General features: G+C 37.6%; 1 pseudogene; it reads right to left on the reverse strand.

Annotated features, from left to right (window-relative positions):
* Positions 1–4,583: 4,583 nt before the first annotated feature.
* On the reverse strand, positions 4,584–7,619 carry LOC115862637 (small ribosomal subunit protein eS4-like; annotated as a pseudogene).
* Between the last annotated feature and the right edge of the window lie 6,432 nt (positions 7,620–14,051).

Genomic DNA, 14,051 nt, shown 5'->3' on the forward strand with positions numbered 1-14,051 from the left:
TATTTTACAAATTTTATTAATTATAGTTGGTTTATTTGAGTAGGATTTAAATGAGGTCTGCACATTGCATTTGGTTGGTATGTCTCTTGTGCACCTTGCTTTTCTTATTAAAAATGCCTACAATAAAACAGGAACATTGTAACAGCAATGCCATGATATATCCCACCCATTCCCCCCCAAGCTGGGTATTCAGGTAATTTCTTTCTTTTTCTTTTTTGTTTGTTTGTTTGCAGTGTACAACCAGGAGATTTTAAAATTCATGGTCATTTGTGGGGTTTTTTGTTTGTTTTTTGTTTTATGGTATGTGTGTGTGTGTGTGTGTGTGTGTGTGTGTGTTTATTGCAGTATAGTTGCTTTACACTGCTGTGTCAGTTTCTGCTATACAGCAAAGTGAATCAGCCATGCATATACATACATCCCCTCTTTTTTGGATTTCCTTCCCATTTCTAGTTCACCACAGAGCACCGAGTAGTATTCCCTGTGCTATACAATAGGTTCTCATTAGTTATCTATTTTATACATAGTAGTGTATATATATCAATCCCAATCTCCCAATTCATCCCACCTGCACTTCCCCCTTGGTATCCATACATTTGTTCTCTACGTCTGTGTCTCTATTTCTGCTTTGCAAATAAGATCATCTTTACCATCTTTCTAGATTCCACATATATGCATTAATATACCATATTTGTTTTTCTGACTTAACTTCACTCAGTATTACAGTCTCTAGGTCCATTCCCATCTCTGCAAATGACACAATTTTTTTCTTTTTTATGGCTGAGTAATATTCCACTGTATATATGTACCACATCTTCTTTATCCATTCCTTTCAGGTTATTTCTTTGTTGCTGCAAACCAGTACAATAAATATCCTTATATGCTTATTTTTGCATGTTGGTTTTTTATTTCCATAGACTATATTCCTACAGATTAGACTGCTAAATCAAATTATGTGTACTTTTTTATATTAACAGATTATGCCAAATTTTGATAAAGTAAATTTACATTCTCATCATTAATGTATGAGAGTATCCATTCCCCATAACATCAGCAGGGGCAAAAAATATGGAATTCCTTTGGAGTCATGATGGAATAACAGGTTTGGACAGGACCTGATCCCTGACAGAGAGAAACAAATGAAGTGAGCAACATGATCACACCAACTTTCCACCTAGAGACACATTCTGGGTAATGAGAAAGGTGGCCCCAAATAGACAGAGCATCCTGCTGTTACTGTGTTGAGAAGATGAGGATCATGAGACTGACATGCCTGCAAGTTGCAGGGTAGTTATGTTGAGGAGGGAGCTATACAGAGAAGAGTTTCAGAAATGTACAAAAGAGTACATTTTAATCTTTCCTAAAAGAAGTAGGGTGTGATCCTACAAGACCAGGCAAAGAGTAATTAAGGAGCTGCTAGTTGGAAAATGCCCAGAGCTGATACAGAGCAAAGATATGTTCTAATTCTGACCCTGATGGGATGGTCACCCATACTGTTTATTAGGTAGCCCAGAAGAGTTTTGTATTAGGAGTAGAGCTAAACTATCTGTAAAGCAAACACTTCAGACCTATCCTAAACTGCTTTTTAAAAGCTTCAAAAGAATCAAGCCAACTTGCAAGTAATGTAACTGCCTGCAGAGCAAAGCTCAACACTTTAAAAGAATAACAATAACCACCATTTAACAATGTAAATTTCACAATGTCCAGTATCTATATGATGAAGTAGAAAAATGTGACAAAAGACCAGGAAAAATCAACCAGTTGGCCCAGACTGAAATGGCAGGGAAAATGGTATTAGTATAACATTATTAAAGAAGGTGTTATACTCGATATATTGAAGACTTTTTAAACCATAAACATAAAGAGAACAGAAATGGAAGATATATAAGAGAACAAGAGGGAACTTCTAGAAAAGAAAACTATCCAAGAAGAAAATTTTATTGGGAGACTAAACACAATAGAAGAAAATAATCAGTGAACTTAAAAACATGCCAGGAAAAATGAAGCACAGAGAGAAAAAGACTGAAAGAAGAGATCCCCAGTGACCTTGGGAAAATATAAAGAAGTTTAAGATACATATAAATGGGGCTTCCCTAGTGGCGCAGTGGCTGAGAGTCCGCCTGCCGATGCAGAGGACATGGGTTCGTGCCCCGGTCCGGGAAGATCCCACATGCCGTGTAGCAGCTGGGCCCGTGAGCCATGGCTGCTGAGCCTGTGCGTCCGGAGCCTGTGCTCCACAACGGGAGAGGCCACAACAGTGAGAGGCCTGCATACCGCAAAAAAAAAAACAAAAAAAAACATATAAATGGAATGTCAGCAATATGGTGGAACAGGATGTCCTGGACCCTCTTTTCCCCAACAAACCCACTGATTCTGCAATTCATGGAAAAATGCTCTTTGTGAGAAATCTAGAAACTAATTGACAGGCTTCTGCACACCAAGAAAATGCAAAACCCGACTGACCAAAACTTGTAGGGAGGTATGGGACATCCTCCCGCCAAAGTCTCAGTCCCTGGTGCAATAACAAATGATCAGTGAGAAACCCCCTAGCTACCAGCCTCACACAGGGGAAGAAAGCAGATAGTTCATACATCCTGCACTCTAGGGAGCTTTCCAAAATACTGCCTACTGTCTCGCCAGTCATGGAGCTCCGACAGGTCCAGCAAAGTCTAGTCACCCAGTGGAAAATGGAGATGGTGGCTTTGGCTGGTAGACACCATAGATCCTTATCTCTGTTCAGCAAAGTGAGCAGATGAGAAATCCCAGCCCTCAACTTCACTGTGGGGAAGGAAAGAGTTGATCCATGTGTTCAATACTCCAACTTTGCTGGGGCTACCCAAAGAACTGGCATCTTACATAACTGTCTTAGAAGTCTGACAGGTATGACACAATCTATCCAACTGGGGGAAAACAGACAATGGTTTGTTTTGGTAGACACCATAACTCCCCATCCTCAGCTCAAGAGTGAGTGGGCAAAAATCACAGTTGTCTACTTCTTCCTTGGGAGGGAGAGTGTGGAGAGCCTCCCCCAGAATATCTGGACAGGCTGATTGATAGGGGTCTTCTTTTCCAAAGGAGACATAAAAATGGTCACAGGCACATGAAAAGAGGTTCAACATCATTAATTATTAGGGAAATGCAAATGAAAGCCATAATGAAATTTACCTTGCACCTGTTATAATGGTTATTATCAAAAACACAAAAAGTAACGTGTTGGAAAGGATGTGAAGAAAACGGAACTCTTGCATACTGCTGGTGGGATTGTAAATTGGTGCAGCTGCTATGGGAAACAGTATAGAGGTTCCTCAAAGAATTAAGAATAGAACTGTCGTATGATACAGTTATTCCACTTCTGGGTATTTATCTGAAGGATACAAAAGCATTAACTTGAAAATATATATGCATGCTATGTTTACTGCAGCATTATATACAAGTCAAGATATAGAAATTACCTGTCTCCGTTGATGGATGAATGAATAAAGAAGATATGGGGTATATATATTTATAGGAATACTACTCAGTCATAAAAAAGAATGAAAATTTTCCATTTCTGACAACATGGATAGACCTCAGTGGCTATTGTGCTAAGTGAAATAAGTCAGAAGGAAAAAGACAAATGCCATATAATTGTTACTCATATGTGGAAACTCAAAAACAAAAAGCAAAACAAAAAATGAACAAAACAAAATAAAAACAAAGTCACAGATACAGAGAATAGATTGGTGATTACCAGAGGAGAAGTGCGCTGGAGGGTGGGCCAACGGGTGAAGGCAGTCAATTGTATAGTGATGGATTGCAGCTACATTTTTGGAAGTGACCACTTTTTAGTGTATGGAGATGTTGAATTATAATGCATACCTGAAACATATAATAATTTTTAAAAAGAAGACGAGGAGAGAGAACAGGGCAGAAAGAGTATTTCAAGAAATAATGTTTGAAAATTCCCAAATTCAGTGAAAAACAAATATACACATTCATTAAAGAGATCCACATTCAGAGCACCATAAACTGTCAAAAGCTAAGACATAAAGAGAGAATCATGAAAGCAGCAAGGAAGAAGAAATTCAACATGTACGAGGGATCCTCAGCAAGACTAACAGCTGTTTTCTTATCACAAACAATAACTACCAGAAGGCAGTGTGATGATATATTAAAAGCACTGAAGGAAAAATAGTGCCAACCAAGAATTCTATATCCAGTGAAAGGTAACTACATAGGCAAATATAAAAGACAATATAAATGTACATTTTGTTTGTAACTCTTTTTTTCTCCTATTTCATGTAGAAGACAACTGCATAAAGCAAGAGTTACAAATACATTTTTGATCAGCGTGCTATGTATAAAGATGTAATTTGTATGACAATAACAGCACGAGAGAAAGAAGAAAATGGAACTGTAGAGAAGCAAGTTTTTAGATACAATTTTAATTAAATTGCCATTAATTTGAAACAGACCATTATAAATAAAGATATTTATTGCAATCCCCACAAAAAATAGCTGAATAAAAAGTACTAAAAAATGACAATGTGTTAGATAGAAAAATATCTAACACAAAGGAAGGCTGTGATGGAGGAATAGAGGGAAAAAAAGATGTAAGACATAGAAAACAAGTAACAAAATGGAAGTTCTTTCTCATGAGTATAGTAAAAGTAAATAGATTAAGCACTCCAATTAAAGGTAGAGGTTAGCAGAGAATTTAAAAATATGATTCAACTATATGCTGAATACAGGAGACATTTAAGGTTCAAAGAAAAAATTTCAGAACTGAAGGACAGAAAAAAAGATATACCATGCAAGCAGCAGAAAAACAAAACTGGAGGGGCTATACTACTACCAGATAAAACATACGTTAAAACAAAATGATCAGAGACAAAGAGGTGCATTCTATAATTAAAAAGCATCAATCCAATCAAGAAAACATACAATTAGAAGCATATATGCAGAGACTTCCCTGGTAGTCCAATGGTAAAGAATCCACCTTCCAATGCAGGGGACGTGGGTTCGATCCCTGGTCGGGGAACTAAGATCCCACATGTCACAGGGCAACGGGGCAACTAAGCCCACGCACCACAGCTACTAAGCTCACGCACCTCAACTAGAGAGGCTGCATGCCGCAAACTACAGAGCCCATGGGCTCTGGAACCCACGTGCCATAGCTACAGAGCCCACGTGCCTTGGAGCCTGTGCTCCACAACTATAAAGAAGCCCACGTGCCACAACAAAGAGCCCCCATGCCTCAACGAAGATCCTGCATGCTGCAACTAAGACCTGACACAGCCAAAAACAAAACAAAACAAAAAAAAAACCATATATGCACGTAACCCAGCAACCCAAGTGTCCAGCACTAGATGAATGAATAAACAAAATGTGGCAGATATATAGAATGTAATATTATTCTGACTTTAAAAAGAAGGAAATTCTGACACCTGCAACAATATGGATAAACTTAAAGACAAAATGTCAAAATATATGAAGCAAAATTAAAGGGAGAAATAGATAATTCAACAATAATACTTGGGGATATCAACAGTTCACATTCAATAATGAATAAAACAACTGGGCAGAAGACCATCAAGGAAACAGAGGATTTAAACAACATAACCACCTAGACTTAACAGACATGTATAGAAAACTCCAACCAATAAGAGCAAAATACACATTTTCCTCAAGTATATATGCAATTTTTGCTAGGATAAACCATATTTTAGGCTAGAAAACAAGTCTCAATAAATTCAAAAGGATCTAAATCATACAAAGAATGTTCTCCAGTCATAATTAGAAATGAATAATAGAAGGAAATGTGGGGAATTGACAAATATGTGGAAATTAAACAATAGTCTTAAACCAATGGGTCAAAGAAGAAATCACAAGAAAAATGAGAAAATACTTTGAAATAAACGAAAATGTAAACCCAACACAACAAAACTGGGAAGCAGCTAAAGCACCATAAAGAAGGAAACTTACAGCTGGTAAATGCTCATGTAAAAAAAGAATAAAAACCATATAATCCAGCAATTTCACTTTTTTTTAAAATGTAGTATTATCTTTAATTAAGTACAAAGACTTTTCCAATCATGTCACCTACAGATCATTTTATCCACTGCTCTGTTTGGCCGCCAGTCTCTTGTCGCTCTCCTCAGCAGTGATAAGGTGGATACCCTTTCCACGGGGAAGAGAGATCCATGGTTTGTTGCCTTTGCCAATAACGAAAACTTTGCAGAGCCAGGTGGCAAAGCTGTTGCCATTGGCGTCTTTCTTATGAATTACATCAAAAGAACCAGGAGGGCTTCCCTGGTGGCGCAGTGGTGCCCCGGTCCGGGAAGATCCCGCATGCCACGGAGCGGCTAGGCCCGTGAGCCATGGCCGCTGAGCCTGCGCGTCCGGAGCCTGTGCTCCACAACGGGAGAGGCCGCAACAGTGAGAGGCCCGTGTACCGCAAAAAAAACAAAAACAAAAACAAAACTCAACCCCCCCCCCCCAAAAAAAAAAACAAACACCAGGATGTCTCTCTTGGTTAGTGATCACACCAATTCTTCACGGGTTAGCACCTCCAGTCACCATGCACAGGTTACCAGTGTCAAATTTGATGAAGTCAGTAATCTTGCCAGTCTCCAAATCAATTTGAATGGTGTCATTCACCTTGATGAGGGGATCAGTGTAGCAGATGGTGTGAGTATCATGGGGAACCAGATGAGGATTCCTTTTGTCCCCACAAAGATCTTTCTCACTTTGCACAACTTATACTTGGCCTCCTTCAGTGTAATATGATGAATAGCAAAGCGACACTTGGTTTCATAGATCAGACGAAAATTCTCTCCAGTCTTGTCAATGCTGATGACATCCATAAAATCAGTGGGGTAGGTTATATCAGTGCGGACCTTGCCATCAATCTTAATAAAACGATGCATGCATATCTTCTTTACTTCACCTCCGGTTAGGGCATACTTAAGTCTGTTCCTTAGGAAAATGATTAGGGGGAGACATTCCCTCAGCTTGTGGGGACTGGTAGATGGATGAGGAGCAAACACACCAGTTTACCCAGCATCCAATGCTTTGGAGCTGATATGCGCTTCAGGTGCTTCTTGGGACCATGAGCCATGGCTACGCTAGGCACGAAAAGAGCCAGCAATTTCACTTCTGAGTGAAATTATAAGTGATGGTTAGGCCATTTTTTAATTAATTAATTAATTAATTTAGGAAATGTTTTCAACGAAGAACACTTTTTTAAAATGTATTTTATTATTATTTTTTTGGCTGTGTTGCATCTTTGTTGCTGTGCACAGGCTTCCTCTAGTTGCGGCTAGCGGGGCCTACTCTTTGTCGTGGTGTGTGGGCTTCTCATTGTGGTGGCTTCTCTTGTTGTACAGCACAACAGGCTCTAGGTGCGCAGGCTTCAGTAGTTGTGGCACACGGGCTCAGTAGTCATGGCTCGTGGGCTCTAGAGCGCAGGCTCAGTAGTTGTGGCGCACAGGCTTAGTTGCTCTGTGGCATGTGGGATCTTCCCAGACCAGGGCTCGAACCTGTGTCCCCTGCATTGGCAGGTGGGTTCTTAACCACTGCACCACCAGGGTAGCCCAGGTCATTTATATTTAATGTAACTAATTACATGTTAGGATTTAAAGTCTGACATTTTATCATTTGTTTTCTGTTTGTACCCTTTTTTTTTGTGCCTCGGTTTCCCTGTGTTGTTTGCCTATGGATTACTTAAATATTTTCTTTAGACTTGTATCTTTTGAGTATATCCCTTCATGTGATTTCTAATTTTATATATATATAGGATATTATATTATTAGTAATATTGTACTACTAATATCAACTTTTACCAGTTCAAGTGGACTGTAGAAACATTACTGTTAGGTTACTTTATACTCTCCCCTTTATAATACAGTTGTCTTAAAAATCATCTTTACATATTTCAAGAACCATATGAGACAATATTTTCAGAAAAACATGATTTAAAAATGTTAAAAGAGGATAGTCTATTATGTGTGCACATATATTTACCATTTTCTTGCTCTTTCTTCATTGTTAATGTTCCAAGTTTTGTTATTATTTTCTTTTTGGATAAATAAATTTATTTATGCATTTTTTAGAGCAGATCTCCTGGTGATATAGTCTGATTTTCCTTCATCTGAGTATGTCAGATATTTTACTTTCCTTCCTGAAGGATATTTTTACTGGTTGTAGAATATTGGGTTGAAATTTCCTTTCTTTTATCATTTTTCTTTTAGATCAAAAAATATGGGCTACTTCCCTGGCCTTCATGATTTCTGATGAAAACGCACTGGCATTTGAATGATTATTGTTCTACAGCAATGGTTCTCAACTGAGAACAGTTTCGCACCCAAGGGAATATTTGGCAATGCCTGGAGACATTTTGGGCTGTCACAACTAAGAGTTGCTACTGGTTTCAAGTGGATGGAGGCTAGGGATGTTGCAAAATAGCCTACAATAATAATATTGTAGCCCCCCACAATAATAATTATTTGACAGAGTTGAGTAACCTTGTTATATAGGTTTCATTTCTCTCTGGGTGCTTTCAAGAATTTTTTTTTTGTCTTTAGCTTTCAGAAATTTGAATATGGTGTATCTAGATGTGAATTTCCTTGGATTTAGCCTATATAATATTTACTCATCTTCTTGAATCTGTAGGTTTATGTCTTTTGTCAAATTTGAGAAGCCTTTTTAAAGTATTTTAAATTTATTTATTTTAATTTATTTTTGGCTATGTTGCATCTTTGTTGCTGCACGCGGGCTTTCTCTAGTTGTGGTGAGCAGGGGATACTCTTTGTTGTGGTGCACAGGCTTCTCATTGTGGTGGCTTCTCTTGTTGTGGACCACAGGCTCTAGGTGCATGGGCTTCAGAAGTTGTGGCTCATGGGCTCTAAAGCACAGGCTCAGTAGTTGTGGTGCATGGGCTTAGTTGCTCCGCAGCATGTGGGATCTTCCCAGACCAGGGCTCGAATCCGTGTCCCCTGAATTGGCAGGCAGATTCTTAACCATTGTGCCACCAGGGAAGTCCCAAACTTGAGAAGTTTTTAAACCCTCTTTCTTCAAATATATTTTCAGCTCCACTTTTTCTCCTCTCCTTTTGGGATTCTGATACAAATGTTAGATCTTTCACTGTTGTCCCTAAGGTCTAAGAGCTTCCACTTTTTTTTTTCAATCTATTTTCTCTCTGTTGTTCAGAATGGATAATTTCTTTTGATGTATCTTCAAGTTAATTGATTACTTTCTTTGTCATCTCCATTCTGCTACTGTGCCCATCCCAGTGATTAAAAAAATTTAGTTATTGTATTTTTCAGTTCTAATATTTATATTTGGTTCTTTCTTGTATCTTTTCTTTCTTTCCTGATATTCCCTCTCAATCTTTCTCTCTCATTTGATTCAAGAGTGTTTTCAAATGCTTGTTGCATTTTTACGACAGCAGCTTTAACTCATGATCAGACAATTACATCTGTTGTTTGTTCCCATTCACATTTAGATTTTTCTGCTTCTCAGTATAAGAAGAATTTTTTTAATTGTTTCCTTGACATTTGAAGTATTAAGTTATGAGACTCTGGTTCCTATTTTTGTGTGTTTGACTTTTTAATTAAAACTGTCAAAATGTTTTCCAAAGTGTTTGTATTGTTTAAATTCCCATTAGCAATGTATGAGATTCAGTTTTTCCTCATCCTTTGCAACATGTGGTATATTCAGCTTTTTAAATGTTAACTATTCTAATAGGTGGCATAATATTTACTTATCTGTTTTAATTTGCATTTCTCTAATGACTAATGAGTTGAGTATCTTTAGGTGCATTTATTTGACATCTGTATATGTTCTTTGGTTATATATTTGTTCAAATCTTTTGCTCATTTTTAAATTGGAGTATATTATTGGGTTTTGAAAATTCTTTTCATATTAAAATCGTTTATCAAGTATGACTGGAAAATATTTTTCCCAGTTGGTGGCTAACCTTTTCATTTTCTTAACAGTGTCTGTTGAAGAACAGAAATTTTCAATTTTCATGAATTATTATCATATTGTTCTTTAAATTTCAGTATAATGCCCAAGAAATTTTTGCCTAACCCAAAGTTCTATAAGTTTTATGGTTTTAGGTTTTACATTTTATATCTATGATAAATTTTAGTTATGTTTAATATGGTGTGAGGTATAAACCAAAGCTCTTTTTTTGCCTATGCATATTCATTTCTTCTAGCACTATTTGTTGAAAAGACCTTTATCCATTAAGCCACCTTTGCACCTTTGCCACAAATCAGTTGTCCATATACATGTTTATTTCTGAACTCTTTTCTGTTCCATTGACCTATTTGTCTATCTTGATTAAAATAACACACAATCTTGAATTAGTTTAGCTTTATAATAAGTCTCAAAGTCAGGTAGTCCATGTCCTTCAACTTTGTTATTATTTTTCAAAGTTGTTTTGCCTGTTTCATGTCCTTTGCATGTTCACGTGTATTTTAGAATCAGTTTCCACACACACACACAAACACACACAAAGCTAAAAGCTTCCTGATATTCTGGTTGGAATTCCATTTCATCTACAAGTCAATTTGGAAAGAACTGACACCTTAATAGTATGAAGTCTTCCAATTTCTGAACATAGTCTCTCTCTGCCCCCGCTTATTTAGGTCTTCTTTAAGTTCTCTCAGCAGTGTTCTTTAATTTTCATGGTATATACCTTGCACTTTTTCTAGAGTTGTCACTAAGTATCTAAGGCTCTTGAAGGTGTTCTAAGTGCCATTTTAAAAATTCAAGCTTCAGATTGTTCACTGCTAGTACATAGAAAATAATTTATGTATACTAATCCTTATCCTGCAACCTCACTAAACTCACTTATTAGTTCTAGTAGCTTTTTTTGTAGATGCCATCAGATTTTTTTCATATAGACATTCACATGTTAATGTAGTTTTATTTCTTCCCTTTCAATCTGGATACTTCCCCCCTCCCCCTGCACTGGCCAGAGCCTCTAATACAATGCTTAGTATAAGTGTTGAGACCAGACATCTTTCTGTTGTTCCTGGTAGTAGGTCTTTCACCATTAAGTATGATGTTAGCTGTTGGCTTTTCAGATACTCTTTATTGCTCAAGGAAATTCCTTCTTTTCCTCTTAGCTGAGTTCTTCTCATTAATGGATGTTGGATGCCTAATACTTTTTTGCTGGATACCAGACATAAATTTTGCCCTGTTAGGTGCTGCATATTTTTGTATACCTATAAATATTTTTTATCTTTGTTTGAGATGCCATTATTTGGAAAGTTTGATCCTTTTGAGGTACACTTTTAAGCTTTCTCAGGTGGCCTCAGAGTAGGGCTTAGTCTATGGCAAAATTTCCCCACAATTGAAGTAAAATCCTCTGAGTACTCTACTTGATGCTATGTGAAGTCTCAGGTTTTCCACTTTGGCTTTTGAGAGCAGGAATTATTCCTACACCTCTATGAGCTCTGTGTAAGTTCCCTCCAATTCTTTCAGGTGGTGATTTTTCCCTGGCTTAAGGTAGTTTTTTCACATAAATGTATTGATGAGTACTTAAGGGAAATTCTCTGCAGATCTCTGGAAATCTTTGTGTAATTCTCACCTTTTTGATGTTCTGCCCTGTAAATTCCGACGACATTGGCTTCATTGGACTCCTCATCCCATTTCAACACTAAGAGATCACTGGGCTCCACCTTGGTTACCCCTCCCAGCTATAAACTGTGCAATCATAGGGGTCATCTCATTTCTTCTCTCAGGGATCATCATCCTTCATTGGAATTGAATATTTAAAAATGTTCAATGTCTTGAAAACCATTGTTTCACCTATCTTGTTCACCCTTTTAGTTATTTCAGCTGTTCAAGTAAATCTGGCCAATTTTTCCATCTTGGTCAGAAGCAGTCAACTGTTCAGTCTTCTAATGGTGACTGTTGATTAACAGGATTAATAAAATTAATGTGAACACATCAGACTTTTCCTTTCTGGTTAAATTTAAAATGTTTTGTTTAGGAAATATACTGTACTCTGTTGTTATGAAACATTCTCAGATGTTGTGTTCTAAAAGCTTTATCTTTTGCTTTTAAATCATCAGTCCATCTGGAATTCATTTCCATGTATTATTCCATGACTGCTTGATTGCATTCTTATATGGATACTCAATTGTTCTAGAACAAGTTATTGAAGAGGTGTTCATTCCCCAGAGCTCTGTATTGCCACCTTTATAACTAATTAAGTGGTCCTATAAGAATGGATCTATTTCTGACACCCTTGTTTGGTTCCATTGGTCTATTTATCCATATGCATGATACCATACTGCATTACTATCTATACATTTATTTCTTAATATATGATAGAATGTCCTTCCCTGTTGTTCTTATTCTTTAATAGTGTCTTTCTTATTCATGACCCTTTGCATTCCCATATACATTTTAAAATCAGCTGGTTAAGTTTTGAAAAATTCCTGTTGTCATTTTTTAAATTGGATTTGCTTAAATCTCTAGGTCAATTTTGAGAACAAGCAACTTTACAACATTGATTCTTTAACATATTACTGGGGTAAAGAGCTCATTTTATCCAAGTCTTTGAAATGTTCTCTTAATATGTTTTCATTGTTTTCTGTAGAGGTCTTTTGTTATACTTATTCCTATCAGTTATTTTTTGTTTGTTTGTTTGTTTGTTTTGCGGTACGCAGGCCTCTCACTGTTGTGGCCTCTCCTGTTGCGGAGCACAGGCTCCGGATGCGCAGGCTCAGCGGCCATGGCTCACGGCCCCAGCTGTTCCGCGGCATGTGGGATCTTCCCAGACCGGAGCACGAACCCGTGTCCCCTGCATCGGCAGGCGGACTCTCAACCACTGCGCCACCAGGGAAGCCCCAATTATTTTTAATGCTATTGTAAATGTGTACTTTAAAATTTTAATTTTCTTTCTTTCCTTAATAGGAGAACCAAGAAAAGAACCCTAGAATTTTGAAGCAAACACAAGACCTCTTCCAGATGCCTAATTTTACCCTAAGAGATACTGCCTGGCTAACCAGAGGACAATACATGACCATACGTGTCAAATTTTTCACCATGAAGTTGGTATTATTTGTTCTTTCAAGACATCTGGGATGCGTGCAGAGGTCCATCATTAAATTTTGAAGATACAGTTTCACAAGTAATTGGCTCAGACTCCCATGTGGCATCTATTCTCATTGCTACTTCTCCCACAGATAACATCTATAGCCCCATGGGCAACATGATCAGTTGACTAAGGAAGAAAACTTAAGCATGTTACGTTGGCCGAGCCATAGACTTCTGCAGCTTTATATTTCTTCATGAGCAGAGTAAGAAGATATCTGTGTGCTATGTGAATGCTCACCAAAGTGCACCCACTTTAGAGAAGACTCCAGAGAAGTAGACAGAATGTCAGTCAACCTCTTTACCCAGCTCCACTACCATTCTCTCAGTTGTAATGAATGGCAGGGATGGAGGTTATACATAGGAACATTGACTTCCTTTCAACAAGACTAATCTGGATATTGCCACTGCTGAGTGCCCAACCTACAAAAGTTTAAACAGAAGCCTGATGTCACTTTTCTCTAGAAAAGGGCAGTCACCCTTTTGGTGATATACTGACTACACTGGAACACTTTCATAATGGAGCGGGACATGATAGCCATATGGGATGGGGGAGAAACAGGTGATTAATTAAGGATTTTCTATTACTATCCACCATTGAGGGACTTACTGAATGTATTATTTCCAACATGGTTGTAGTAAAATGGCTCCTGAGAAGAAAGGTGGTTAGAGAAAACCTAAGGGCTTTCTTTCATCTATAAGATAGGCTAGAGAAGACATTATCAATATTCACAAACATATCAGTGGAGTGGAGCTCAAGAAGCATGTACCTCAGGCATTCAAGGAGATCCAGAAATTCACCATGAAGGAGACAGGAGCAGTAGATAATACACTCAACAAGGCAGTCCAGGCCAAAGGAAAACAGAATGTCTCATACTTATCTTTATATGGATGTCCAGAAAGTTCTAAATGTTATTTTTCTCAGTGTACTGGTCACCTTAAAAAAAGTTTAGTCAGCA

Source organism: Globicephala melas, chromosome 19 (assembly GCF_963455315.2).
Source record: "Globicephala melas chromosome 19, mGloMel1.2, whole genome shotgun sequence".
Taxonomy (NCBI): domain Eukaryota; kingdom Metazoa; phylum Chordata; class Mammalia; order Artiodactyla; family Delphinidae; genus Globicephala; species Globicephala melas.